The sequence below is a fragment of the Nicotiana tabacum genome, chromosome 15 (assembly GCF_000715075.1).
Source record: "Nicotiana tabacum cultivar K326 chromosome 15, ASM71507v2, whole genome shotgun sequence".
Classification (NCBI taxonomy): Eukaryota; Viridiplantae; Streptophyta; class Magnoliopsida; order Solanales; family Solanaceae; genus Nicotiana; species Nicotiana tabacum.
The window spans coordinates 5,182,487-5,195,353 of NC_134094.1; positions in this window are offsets into that span (position 1 = coordinate 5,182,487).

Genomic DNA, 12,867 nt, shown 5'->3' on the forward strand with positions numbered 1-12,867 from the left:
TTATTCCATACAATTTACAACGCAATGGAATTAACTAAAATATTTTGGTTAAAAAAGTTTTCTAAAACAATATGATTTATTATATTTGTGTTAATCTAAAGCCACACGATTAAATCTGTTGTGTCAAACTAAAGTATCATGTATCTTTATAAGCAATCATTCTTTATCTATTATTTGAGTAAAGCTGGATGAGCTAGATGTCTGCAATAGAGTTTATATATTTTTTAATGACAATATTTACATATTGCAAAAGAAAAAGTATTAAAGAGAAAACACTTTCCAAAAGAAAGCAGATATGGTCTGATCCTTAACCCGATGTTTGTGGTATTTTTCGTAAATCGAACTCCAGATCATACATTGGATTTTCTTGTAACTCGCCCTATGATTCACTAAGGGGTCGTTTGGTAAAGTGTATAAGAATAATATTGAATATGATATATTAGTAATGCTGGTATTAGTTATGCTTGCATTAGTTATGCGGGCATTAGTTATGACACTCATAACCAGTCCATCACATTATCTTCTTAAAAGAAACATATGTTGTGGAATATTTTTATATGAAAAAGTCTTAAAAATTTATTTGATTTGTCTACTTATATTGTAGTATAGAACTTCATATTTATTTATTAAAAAAAATATGCTAAGTATTTATTTATTTACTAAGGATATAATTTTATTTCTCACTTTCTTGGATTATTTCAAACTTGCATTAATATAGTGACATATTTTAATCAAGTATAAATTTTGAAGGACAATTTTGTCTTTAACTAAGTTGATACATGCATTCAAACTCATTGCATTGTTAATACCATAATTTCTTATGCATTAGTTATACATAGTATAATACCAAATAGTGTGTATAACTAATACCTGCATAACTAATGCATATGCTTAAAAAGTGTATCAAACAAAGTATTACTAATACACAAAGCTAATGCATGCATTATTTTAGCTTGTGTAAGTCATTTGATGGTGCCTTACACAAGAAGCAACACTTGTAAGATATTTCATTATTTCAAGAATTAAAAGTGCAAATATCCTTGTATAAAGTAAACCAAAACAATAAGGCAACTTGTCGAAAATTTACTTCTTCTCTATCATCAATCTTCACGCCAAAATGGTAAGGACGCTTTCTTAGTTCTTCTTTACATTCTGCTTCTTCAGGGCCTCGTGGTCGTGCTTGCATTCTTTCATGCATGCCTCAAAGCCTCATCTGCTGTCTTGGGTGGCTCCTCCTCTGCCTTGGGTGGCTCCTCTGCTACCTTGCATGCCTATTCTGCTGCCTTGCATGCCTACTTTACTGTCCTGCATGCCTCTTCTGTCCTCTCTTGATTCAATATTTCAACCTTGTGCACAAGGATGTTAAGCAAATTTTGGCTCTCCTCACTGGGAGGCCCATGAACTTCCTTAGCATCATCGATGGCCTGCTGGGCAGTGGCAAGAGCGTGGTCAAGAGAACCCGTCTCCTCGAGTGACATGTGGGTTTCCATTCCGATCTTCAAAACACAGCAACATACAACAAAATACATGCAATACAAAATAAGTCAAAAAGACCTTAGGCATAAACTCATGAGGGTAAACAAACAACTTAGAGCAAGCCCAAGATTACAAAGAAGTAAAAGAGAGAAAATAAATACATATAACACTTTATCACAAAGAGATTGGTGAAGGACGAATAATAGTAACTAACATAATAACAAATTAGAGAAAATCTCACTTTATACCTATTAAGCCCAAACTATTTATCCTTTAATATCCAGACCCAAACTATTTACTTTTTCTACCCATGCGGCCCAGACTATTTATGCGGCCCACCAATTAGCGGATTCCCATACCCGACCCAAGCTATTTCACCCAGCAGCTTACGCAATTAGCGGATTCCCATACCCACCGTCATTTAATGCCTCATTTAATTTGTCTTCGTCCTTTAATGCTACAGAGTTAGTTTCAAAACCTCAATAGCCAAACCATGAGAAACCATATTTCACCTAGCATTTAGTGATTCGACTTTTGAATTTTTTCTTCAGATTTCGTTATATCTTTTCGTCTAATAGTAATTTCTGAGCGAAAATTTTGGATGTGAAACTACATTTTAGTGAAAGTGGGTTTTCAAAATCATAGAATTTTTGTATTTTTCTTTGTACTTTTGTAAATCTATGCCTGTGGGTTATTGTTTTCACTATGGGTCAGAATTATTATGCGCGTAGATAGTGGCGCCGTGCATAATATCATTCTTCAAACCAAGTAGTTGCTGAATCCGTTGCCTCAGTCATGTCCGGTCCTAGTTTTTTATTATTTTCTGATTCTTCGTATGTGTTTAGTCCTAACCCTAGCAGTAGTCATGTTGAAAACACAACTAAAAATATAGAATTAGAGGGTGGAAAAGGCAACAACATTGATGTTTCGTTAATCGATGGAACTCCTTACCAGTCATTACCCGAAACAAATTCCGAACCAGTCATAGAAGGTGTTGCAGTGAATGATAAGAAAAAAGCTAAAATTATTGAACTAAGACGAGGACCGCAGAAGCGGAGGACCAGCTCCAGTGGTTTACCTCAGAAGCGAAATTTTGTTCGCTTCTGTGACACCGTAGATGTGGTTAAGTGTCCGCAGAAGCGGAAAGGCTTAACAGAAAGTTAAATACAAGGATTCATGATTTTGGCTTTATTTCAAACATTTCAAGCACAGTTTAGGCGATTTTTGAGAGGGTTTTCGAAGGGATTCTTGAGGTAAGTCCCTTGTGCTCATTTTTGATCAATAATGTTGCTTCCCCATTGATTTTCCCACCTAGTTGGGGTGTATTTAAGGTGTAAATTGGGAGTTTGAGGCTAGGAATTTGGGGAGTTTGATTTGGGGGTTTGGGTGACGATTTGGTGTCAGATTTTGATAAATTTGGTATGGTTAGACTCGTGGTTGAGTGGTCTTTCGAGTTTTGTGACTTTTATCGAATTTCGAGACGTAGGCCCCGGGGCCCTTTTTTTAGCCGATTTTTTATTTTGATTAATAGCTTAGCATTTTCTTATGGAGTTGATTCCTTTAGCCCGTATTGATTATATTGCCTTGTTTATGGATAGATTCGAGGCATTGAGAGGTTGTTTCATGAGGCAAGGGTGTGTTGGAGTAGAGATTTGCTCGGACTGAGATAAGTAACAGTTCTACATTTAGTTTTGGGGGTACGAAACCTCGTATTACGTGTCATGAATTTGGTGTTAAGGTGACGCATATGCTAGGTGACGGGCGTGTGGGCATGCACCGTAGGAATTGTGACTTAGTCAAATTTTGTGGAATCGTGTAGTTGAATAATCTGTTGTTATCTGTACATTCTCCATGTAGTAGAGAAATTGAATCACAAATCATATTTAGACTATGTGTTGGCACTGTAAGGACCCACATAGGTTGTGTACATATTGAATTATCTGCTAAATTGTTGTTTCGTACTCAGTCACAGTTTTACTTGTTATTATATCATTGCTGTTGGGGCTGACTTTTATGATTACTGAGAGCCCGAGAGACTGGAGAGATTGATGACTGAGTGAAGCCGAGGGCCTGATTGTGAGATAGTTATAGTATAGCACGTGAGTTGTCCGTACAGCACGTGAGTTATCCGGGCTGATCCAGTTATCATACTATAGCATTGAGTTATCCGTGCGGATCCATATATTATACTATAGCATGTGAGTTATCCGTGCAGCACATGAGTTGTCCGTGCAGCACGTGAGTTGTCCGGGCGGATTAAAGTGCTTGGGCTGAAAGAGCCCCTCCGGAGTCTGCACACACCCCAATGAGTGCAGGTACTTACTAAGTGCGAATGGTAAGTGCTGAGGGCTGAGTGACTGTGGACCTGAGAGGATGCATTTGATTTCATATTTGTTGCACTTAGCTGCCATGTATCACTGTCTTGAAATCTCTAAAAGATATTACACTTTGTTTCAGTTCAACTTGACATAAAATTATTATTTTGGCCTTAATTGTTGAACTTGAAAGCATGCCTACCTTCTTATATTAAAATTACTGTAATTGAACTATAACTGTAGAGCTCGTCACTACTTTTAGTTCTTTATTTAGTCTTGTTACTTACTGCGTTGGTTGTACTCACACTGTACTCTGCACTTTGTGTGTAGATCCAGGTATTTCCGGACACGGTGGGTGTTGATTTTCGCGCACAATTGATCTTCTGGAGATTCTGAGGTAGCTACCAGCGTTTCACAGACCTTGTCTCTCCTTCTCTATATTTTCACTTATTGTATTTAGTTTCAGACTATGTTAGACAGTGTTTTCCAGTCTTGTGATGTATAGATGCTCATGTACTCAATGACACCCTGATGTTGGGAATTTTTGCGTTGTGTTTTTATTTGGATTTTCTAGCCCGTTGTGAGAAGTTTTTATTATTTAAAATGTTTAAATCTATTTTCTATTAAGTGTTAGAGTTATTTCATAAATGTGGGCTTGCCTAGTACCACGATAGGCGTCATCACGACAGGTTAGGATTTTGGGTCGTGACAAGTTGGTATCATAGCCTAGGTTAGATAGATCTCACGAGTCATGAGAAGGTTTAGTAGAGTCTTGCGGAGCGGTACGAAGACGTATGTACTTATCTTCGAGAGGCTGCTAAACCCTTAGGAAATTTCACATTCCTAAGTTCATGTCGTGTAGATTTGTTTATTCTGGTAACTAAACTTTTGTATTCTATTCTCTCACAGATGGTGAGGACACGTGCTACTGGACATGATGGACAACCACTAGTACCACCAGCTAGGGCCACGAGAGGCCGAGATCGTGGTAGGGGCATATGTGCAGCTCGTACAACAGTTAGAGCAGCACCTGCAGATCCACCAGTTGCTCCAGCTCAAGAGCAGGTTCCAGATGTAGTTGAGCCAATGGGGCAAGCTTAGACACCAGTTGTGCCTATGGTGATTCCAGGCCTTCAGGAGGCGTTGGCCCAGATATTGACAGTTTGCACTGGTCTTGCTCAGGTGGTTTCGGCTCAGGCCGCACCTACCACTTCTCAGTCGGGGAGGTACTCATACCCCTATTGCACATACCCCAGACTAGTTAGTACAGGGACTTCAGACACCGGAGGTAGTACTCGCCCAACCGGTTGAAGCTGCTCAGGCCCCGGTGGTCCCAGTTATGGCTGATGATGAGCAGAGGAGAATTGAGAGATTTGGGAGGCTTCGACCTCCATCATTTAGTTGTGCTGAGTCGGAGTGGGGCTTCTTGGACAAGTGCCAGTGGATGCTTCGTACATCAGGTATTCTGGAGACCAGTGGGGTCTCGTTCACTACTTTTTAATTTTCTGGGGCTGCTTTCAAATGGTGGGAGGCTTATGAGAGGTGCAGGCCGGTCGGTGAAGTACCACTTACATGGCAGGAGTTCTTCGTTATCTTCTTGGAGAAGTTCGTGCCACAGTCTCGTAGGGAGGAGTTGCGCAGACAGGTTGAGTAGCTTCGGCAGGATGGCATGTCTTTGACCCAGTACGATATGAGGTTTTCTAAGTTAGCTCGTCACGCAGTTTGGTTGGTTCCCACTGATAGGAATAAGATCATCTGGTTCATTGATGGCCTCACGTATCAGCTGCAGTTGCTTATGACTAGGGATAGGGTATCTGGTGCCACTTTTTACGAGGTGGTTGACATTACTCGGTAGATAGAGATGGTCCGTAGCCAGGAGCGTGGTGAGAGGGAGGCCAAGAGGCCTCGAGGTTCAGATGGTTTCGGTGGTGTACCTTCTGGGGGAAGTCCTACTACAACAGGGGTCGTCCTTATAGGCCCGCTCATACGACTCGTCCAGCTCATCGTGGCGTATCAGCTAGCCACAATCCTTATAGTGCTCACTCAGGCCAGTCTTCATTCAGTGCACTACCAGCGCAGAGTTCTCACCATGCCTCGTCCGCTCAGGGTTCTACAGGTAGTTCCACGGGTTATCAGGAGTTGCAGTTTTGACAGAGGAGGGGTTGTTTCGAGTGCGGAGACTTTAGACATATCAAGAGAGATTGCCCTAAGTTGTTGAGTGGGGCTCCACAACATATTTCTCGGTCGATGGCACCAGCAGTTACGCCACCAACTTAGCCAGCTCGAGGTAGGGCCCAGGCAGCTAGAGGTTGCCCTAGAGGGGGAGGCCGATCGGAGGGAGGTCAGGACCGATTCTATGTTATCCCTGCCAAACCAGATGTTGTTTCCTCCGATGCAGTGATCACATGTATTGTCTCAATATGCCACAGGGATGCCTATGCATTATTTGACCCTGGTTCCACTTATTCATATGTATCATCGTATTTTGCTCATTATCTGGATATACCCCGTGAGTCCTTAGTTTCACTTTGCCACGACCCAAAATTTCCATCTTCGGGACCATGTTTAGTCCTAATCCTAGCAGTAGTCATGTTGAAAACACAACTGAAAATGTACAATTAGAGGGTGGAAAAGGCAACAACATTGATGTTTCGTTAGTCGATGGAACTCCTTACCAGTCATTACCCGATACAAATTTTGAACCAGTCATAGAAGGTGTTGCAGTGAATGATAAGGGAAAAGCTAAAATTGTTGAACTAAGACGAGGACCGCAGAAGCGGAGGCCCAGCTCCAGTGGTTCACCTCAGAAGTAGAATTTTGTTCGCTTCTGTGACACGGCAGATGCGGTTAAGTGTCCGCAGAAGCGGAAAGGCTGGACAGAAAGTTAAATACAAGGGTTCGCGATTTTGGTTTCATTTCAAACATTTCAAGCACAGTTTAGGCGATTTTTGAGAGAGTTTTCGAGGGGATTCTTGAGGTAAGTCCCTTGTGCTCATTTTTTATCAATAAAATTGCTTACACATTGATTTTCCCACCTAGTTGGGATGTATTTAAGGTGTAAATTGAGAGTTTGAGGCTAGGGATTTGGGAAGTTTGATTTGGGGGTTTGGGTGACGATTTGATGTTTGATTTTGATAAATTTGGTATGGTTAGACTCGTGGTTGAGTGGGCTTTCGGGGTTTGTGACTTTTATCGAATTTCGAGACGTAGGCCCTGAGGGCTTTTTTTTTTGCCGATTTTTTATTTTGATTAATAGCTTAGCATTTTCTTATGGAGTTGATTCCTTTAGCCCGTATTGATTATATTGCATTATTTATGGCTAGATTCGAGGCATTGAGAGGCTGTTTCGCGAGGCAAGGGTGTGTTGGAGTAGATATTTGTTCGGACTGAGGTAATTAATAGTTCTAAATTTAGTTCTTAGGGTAAAAAAACCTCGTATTACGTGTCATGAATTTGGTGTTGAGGTAACGCATATGCTAGGTGACGGGCGTGTGGGCGTGCACCATAGAAATTGTGACTTGGTCAAATTTCGTGGAATCGTGTAGTTGAATAATCTGTTTTTATCTGTACATTCTCCATGTAGTAGATAAATTAAATCACAAATCATGTTAGAAATCATATTTAGACTATGTGTTGGCACTGTAAGGACCCACATAGGTTATGTACATGTTGAATTATCTGCTAAATTATTGTTTTGTACTCAGTCACAATTTTACTTGTTATTATATCATTGCTGTTGGGGTGGACTTTCATGATTACTGATAGCCCGAGAGACTGGAGAGATTGATGACTGAGTGAGGCCGAGGGCCTGATTGTGAGATAGTTATACTATAGCACGTGAGTTGTCCGTGCAGCACATGAGTTATTCGTGCTGATCCAGATATCATACTATAGCACGTGAGTTATCCGTGCGGGTCTAGATATTATACTATAGCACGTGAGTTGTCCGGACGGATTATAGTGCTTGGACTGAAGGAACCTCTCCGGAGTCTGCACACACCCCCAGTGAGTGCAGGTACTTACTAAGTGTGAATGGTAAGTGCCGAGTGCTGAGTGAATGGGAGGGCTGAGTGACTGTGGACCTTAGAGGATGCATTTGATTTCATATTTATTGCACTTAGCTGCCATGTTTAAATGTCTTGAAATCTCTGAAAGGTATTACACTTTGTTTCAGTTGAACTTGACATGAGATTACTATTTTGGCCTTAATTGTTGAACTTGAAAGCATGCCTACCTTCATATGTTAAAATCATTGTAATTGAACTATAATTATGGAGCTTGTCACTACTTCAATTCTTTATTTAGTATTGTTACTTACTGAGTTGGTTGTACTCATGCTACACCATGTACTTCGTGTGCAAATCCAAGTATTTTCGGACACGGTGGGTGTTGATTTTCGCGCACAGTTGATCTTCTGGAGATTCTGAGGTAGCTGCTGGCGTTTTGCAGACCTTGTCTCTCCTTCTCTATATTTTCGCTTATTGTATTTAGTTTCAGACTAAATTAAACAATGTTTTCTAGACTTATGATGTATAGATGCTCATGTACTCAGTGACACCCCGATGTTGGGAATTTTCATGTTGTGTTTTTATTTGGATTTTCTATCTTGTTATGAGAAATTTTTATTATTTAAATTGTTTAAATTCATTTTCTATTAAATGTTGAAGTTATTTCATAAATGTGGGCTTGTCTAGTACCATGATAGGCTCTATGACGACAAGTTACGATTTTGGATTGTGACAAGTTGGTATCATATGTTTGTTGGAACCTTAGTTGCGGGAACGACCCCATACAACTATATACCTTGTTGGTATAGCTATATACTATATTGGTATCATACCTTTTTGGCTGTATTAACTTCCTTTAATTGGTACGTTATCTGATTTTTCTTTAATAATAATAGTATAGTACAATATCTTAAAATATTTTATTATATTAATATGTGGTACACTATTTTTTATTTTTCTCTTTATGCATGTGTGTTATGTAATAGTAGAATAGTCATATATAGTTGTAGGGAATTAACCAATAGAACTGTATAACATGTTAGTATAATTATATGCCATATTGGTATCATATGGTAGTTGTAATAATTTTGGTTGTTTTAGCTGCGTTTTTAAGTGAATTCTATTTCTGAAATTATTAATATGATCATGTTTTGCATTTTTGAGATTCTCTTGTGCCTATGGACATAGAGTATGTGTGTTATGTAATAGTTTTTATAGTTATAGGCGGTTGTTGGAACAACCTCGTACAACTATATACTGCTATACTATATTGGTATATTGGTATCATATGCTTTTGGATCTCTTTTTGGCTGTATTGGTTGTATTTAATTGGTACACTATTCCTTTTTTCCTTTAATAATAGTAGTATCGTATAATATCTTGAAAATACTTTATAACTGCATACCTTTTTTATTTTTCTCTTTATGCATGTCTGTTATGTAATAGTAGTATAGTCATTTATAGTTGCCGAAAATTAGCAGTAGAACTGTATACCCTGTTGGTATAATTATATGCCATGTTGGTATCATATGGTAGCTGTAACATTTTTGGTTGTTTTAGTTACATTTTTAAGTGAATTCTATTTCTGAAATTATTTATATGAACATGTTTTGCAGTGTTGGGATTTCCTTGTGCCTATGGACATAGATTATAAACAAAAGGTAAATTGGGATACCACCTACAATGTCATTCGTCTGTTGAAAGAGAATTTAACAAAGAAGCAACTTTGAATGTTTAAGAAAACATGCTTTGGATATTGTTTGGATTCGCCACCAGTTATTGTGCAGATTCGAGTTATGCATCATTTACTTATTAGAGAAGTACATCATGAGGTGAAAAATGAGATACAGTTTGTAGTGAGTGATTCTAGGTTGCGCTTTGATTTGGGTGAATAAGCACTCATTACTGGGCTAAAATGCAAGGGTCATGCAAGTATAGAGAGTGTACCAGAGAATAGGTTGATTTCAAAATATTTTGGGATTGCATCTGTGACATTGGCCCAACTAGTAGACTGTTTTACGAAGAAGAAATGTGAGACACATGATGATGCATTGAAGATAGCAGTTCTTTATTTTGTGAACAACTTCTTACTTTCTCTACTCAAACCAAAGGTTGTTTCACAGTCTTACATTGAATTGATTGAGTATGGTGATTTTAATATTTATCCCTGGGGTATAGATGTTTATAACGCTACAATCGACTCGTGTTCCAATAAGTTTTAAGATAAGCCTTATTTTTATAGACTCAGTGGCTTTCCGTTGGCTTTACAGATTTAGTTGTATGAATGATGCCCAAGTTTGGATGGTCACTTTGATGATCATATTGGAAATAAACTTCCACAAATTCTGAATTGGGTAGTCAAAGGTCAAATTTAGAATGAGCGAGTGTCTTTGCGAATGTTTAGCTTGCAACGCGATCAGGTAATTTTCTCATACTTTTATTACATCTTTTAATGTTTTGGTACAGTAGTTTAGTCACAGGTAATTGTAGAAATATCCCAGAGCAATTATATACTCTGTTGGTATACATGCATACCATATTGGTATCATATGGTAATAGAGATCTTTTCTACTATTTATAATTTTATTTTTACTTATACTTTTAATTTTCTCATACTTTTATTGCATCTTTTAATGTTTTGGTATAGTAGTTTAGCCACAGGTAGTTGTAGCAATATCCCAGAACAATGATATACTCTGTTGGTATACATGTATACCTATATTGGTATCATATGGTAATAGGGATCTTTTATCTTTTCATACTTTATTATCATTTCTATTTCTAACTAGTGTGCTTCATAATTGCAGCTAAAGAACATCACCCCAACTGATGATAAGAAGCAACTATTTGATGTGCGTGGTCTAAACTTTGAAATTGAAGTTTATTGCACTGACAATCAACCTGATAGCTTTCAGGTTTTTGGCGCTCAATTACCAAAGATACAAAGTATGCATCAAAGTACTGGACGTGATTCCGACCCTATCATTGCTGAGGTAATGAAGGAGTTACAAGGTTTGAAGCTTTTTGTAGAGAACAAGTTTGAGGAGATGCTTGCAGCTATTGTTCAAATATGCAATATATGCTTATAGGATACTATTCCATTCTTTACTTTTAGTGCACATAGTATTCTTGTAATATGCATAATAATAAAATTATTATTTTCTCAGTTTCAGCATAAGCAACATGATAATGATCCTTACTTTGGTGAGATGCATAAAGATTATGACCAGTTTGAAAGGGGCGACAATAGGAATGATCTTGTAGTTATTGGAGATACCACGCCCAAAACGCCTTCTAGTATGCAAAATCACATATTTGATTTTTTTTTTTGTTGTTTTTTAAAAATAGTACTCCTCATTATACTTTTATATGTTTAGTGTTTGATTTTGGTAAGATCGCTAAAGAGGGTGGTGCCAGTGGTCTGAATATGAAGTATGTCACAGCAAGGCATGACGTAGTTAATGATGATTTGTATTCTGGTAAAATGTTATATATGTAATTTTTTTATTCTTTTTTTATTTATTTAACTTTATGTATTTGTGCGTCCACTAACCTTTTAAAACTTTTTTCATCCCCCTTTGTAAATGAGAATGATCTTGGCTTGGATTCTAACTTTGAATTGCCTGCATCTGCAATTGATCAAATCACTGCCATTATACAACATGCAAAATATAAGCAGCCATCTCATGATGTTAAAAAGTCTGGACCTGCTCCGTTGCCATCAGGAATCCCTGGACAGACATGACCAGATGTTGTTATTGATTCTAAAGCTCTTCCTTTACTACAAAATACTGCTTCACATGGTACGATCGTTGATGTTACTAATTTTGAAGTTGGTATGTAAATGATAGATTTTTGATAGTTTTTTTTTATTTAAATAGCGGATGTTGGTGGCAGTAATGTAAATTTGCCTTCTGGTAACGTCTTCTATATATAACTTAAATTTTTTAACTTTATATATTTGTTCATTCACTAACATTTTGTAATTTAAGCTCCCTGTCGACACGAGGGTGATCTTGGCTTGGATTCTGTTTTTATATATACTGAATCTCAACTTGATCTAATTTCTACCATTACATAAGGAAGGAGACGTAATGTAAATAAATCTGGAAATAAACTGACAACTCGTGATGTAAATAAGTCTAAACCTGATAAGTCGGTATCAAGAACTGTTGTCCAGACACAAACAAATATTGAAATAACTCCTGCAGTTTTCACACCGAGAAGGTGCCCTGCAGTTGTAAAACAGTCACCATATAGGAATGACTGGCAATATGGTGTTAGTGCAGTTGGGGGATCCTCGAAGGTTATCAAAGGAAGATTTTCGTTTGTAAATGACATTTCAGTAGTCGTTGATTATAAGCTTACGAAGGCATTCTCTAATTTTGTCGAAGCAGACATGCAATTGGGAGAGTGTGTATTCGTTTCCATGTACTTCTGTTTTCATATTTTCTTAATTTTTGTTGATGTATTTCTTCTCCATATCTTCTTTTATACGAAATAGGAAAGTCTATTTACCTAGTGATCAGAAGCTGGACTCTTGTTTTGACTTTGAAGTTGAACAGATTGGTGATAAGACGTTTTTTCACACATTAAACTATTCTGGCAGGCCGCTATCTAGTTTGGAATGTGTACTACTTTTTATTTTTGTTTTTTGTATTAGTTCATGCATTTTGTTAGTGTTAGTCATGTTTTCTTCCTCTCTTTTTTTCAGCACTTGAATATTATATTCTACTATCTTAGGAAGAAGGTGAAATATGGAATTAATATGCCAAGCAAAGTCACAGCTATAAATACTCTTTTTAATAATATCATTCAAAGGGTTTACACAGAATTTGTAAAAGGTGAGAAACAATAACATTTGATTGATAGATCAGACGATATCATGGAGTACATGAAAGAATTTAGGATGCATTGCAACACTCCATGGAACCAGGTTGATCACGTCCTCTTTCCAATTAATTTGGAAGAAAAGTGGCATCGGATATTGGGGTGTCTATCATTCTATAAGAGATATTTTTATGTATATGACTCGTTACGTAGTCGAAAACACAAAACAACTATTCAAA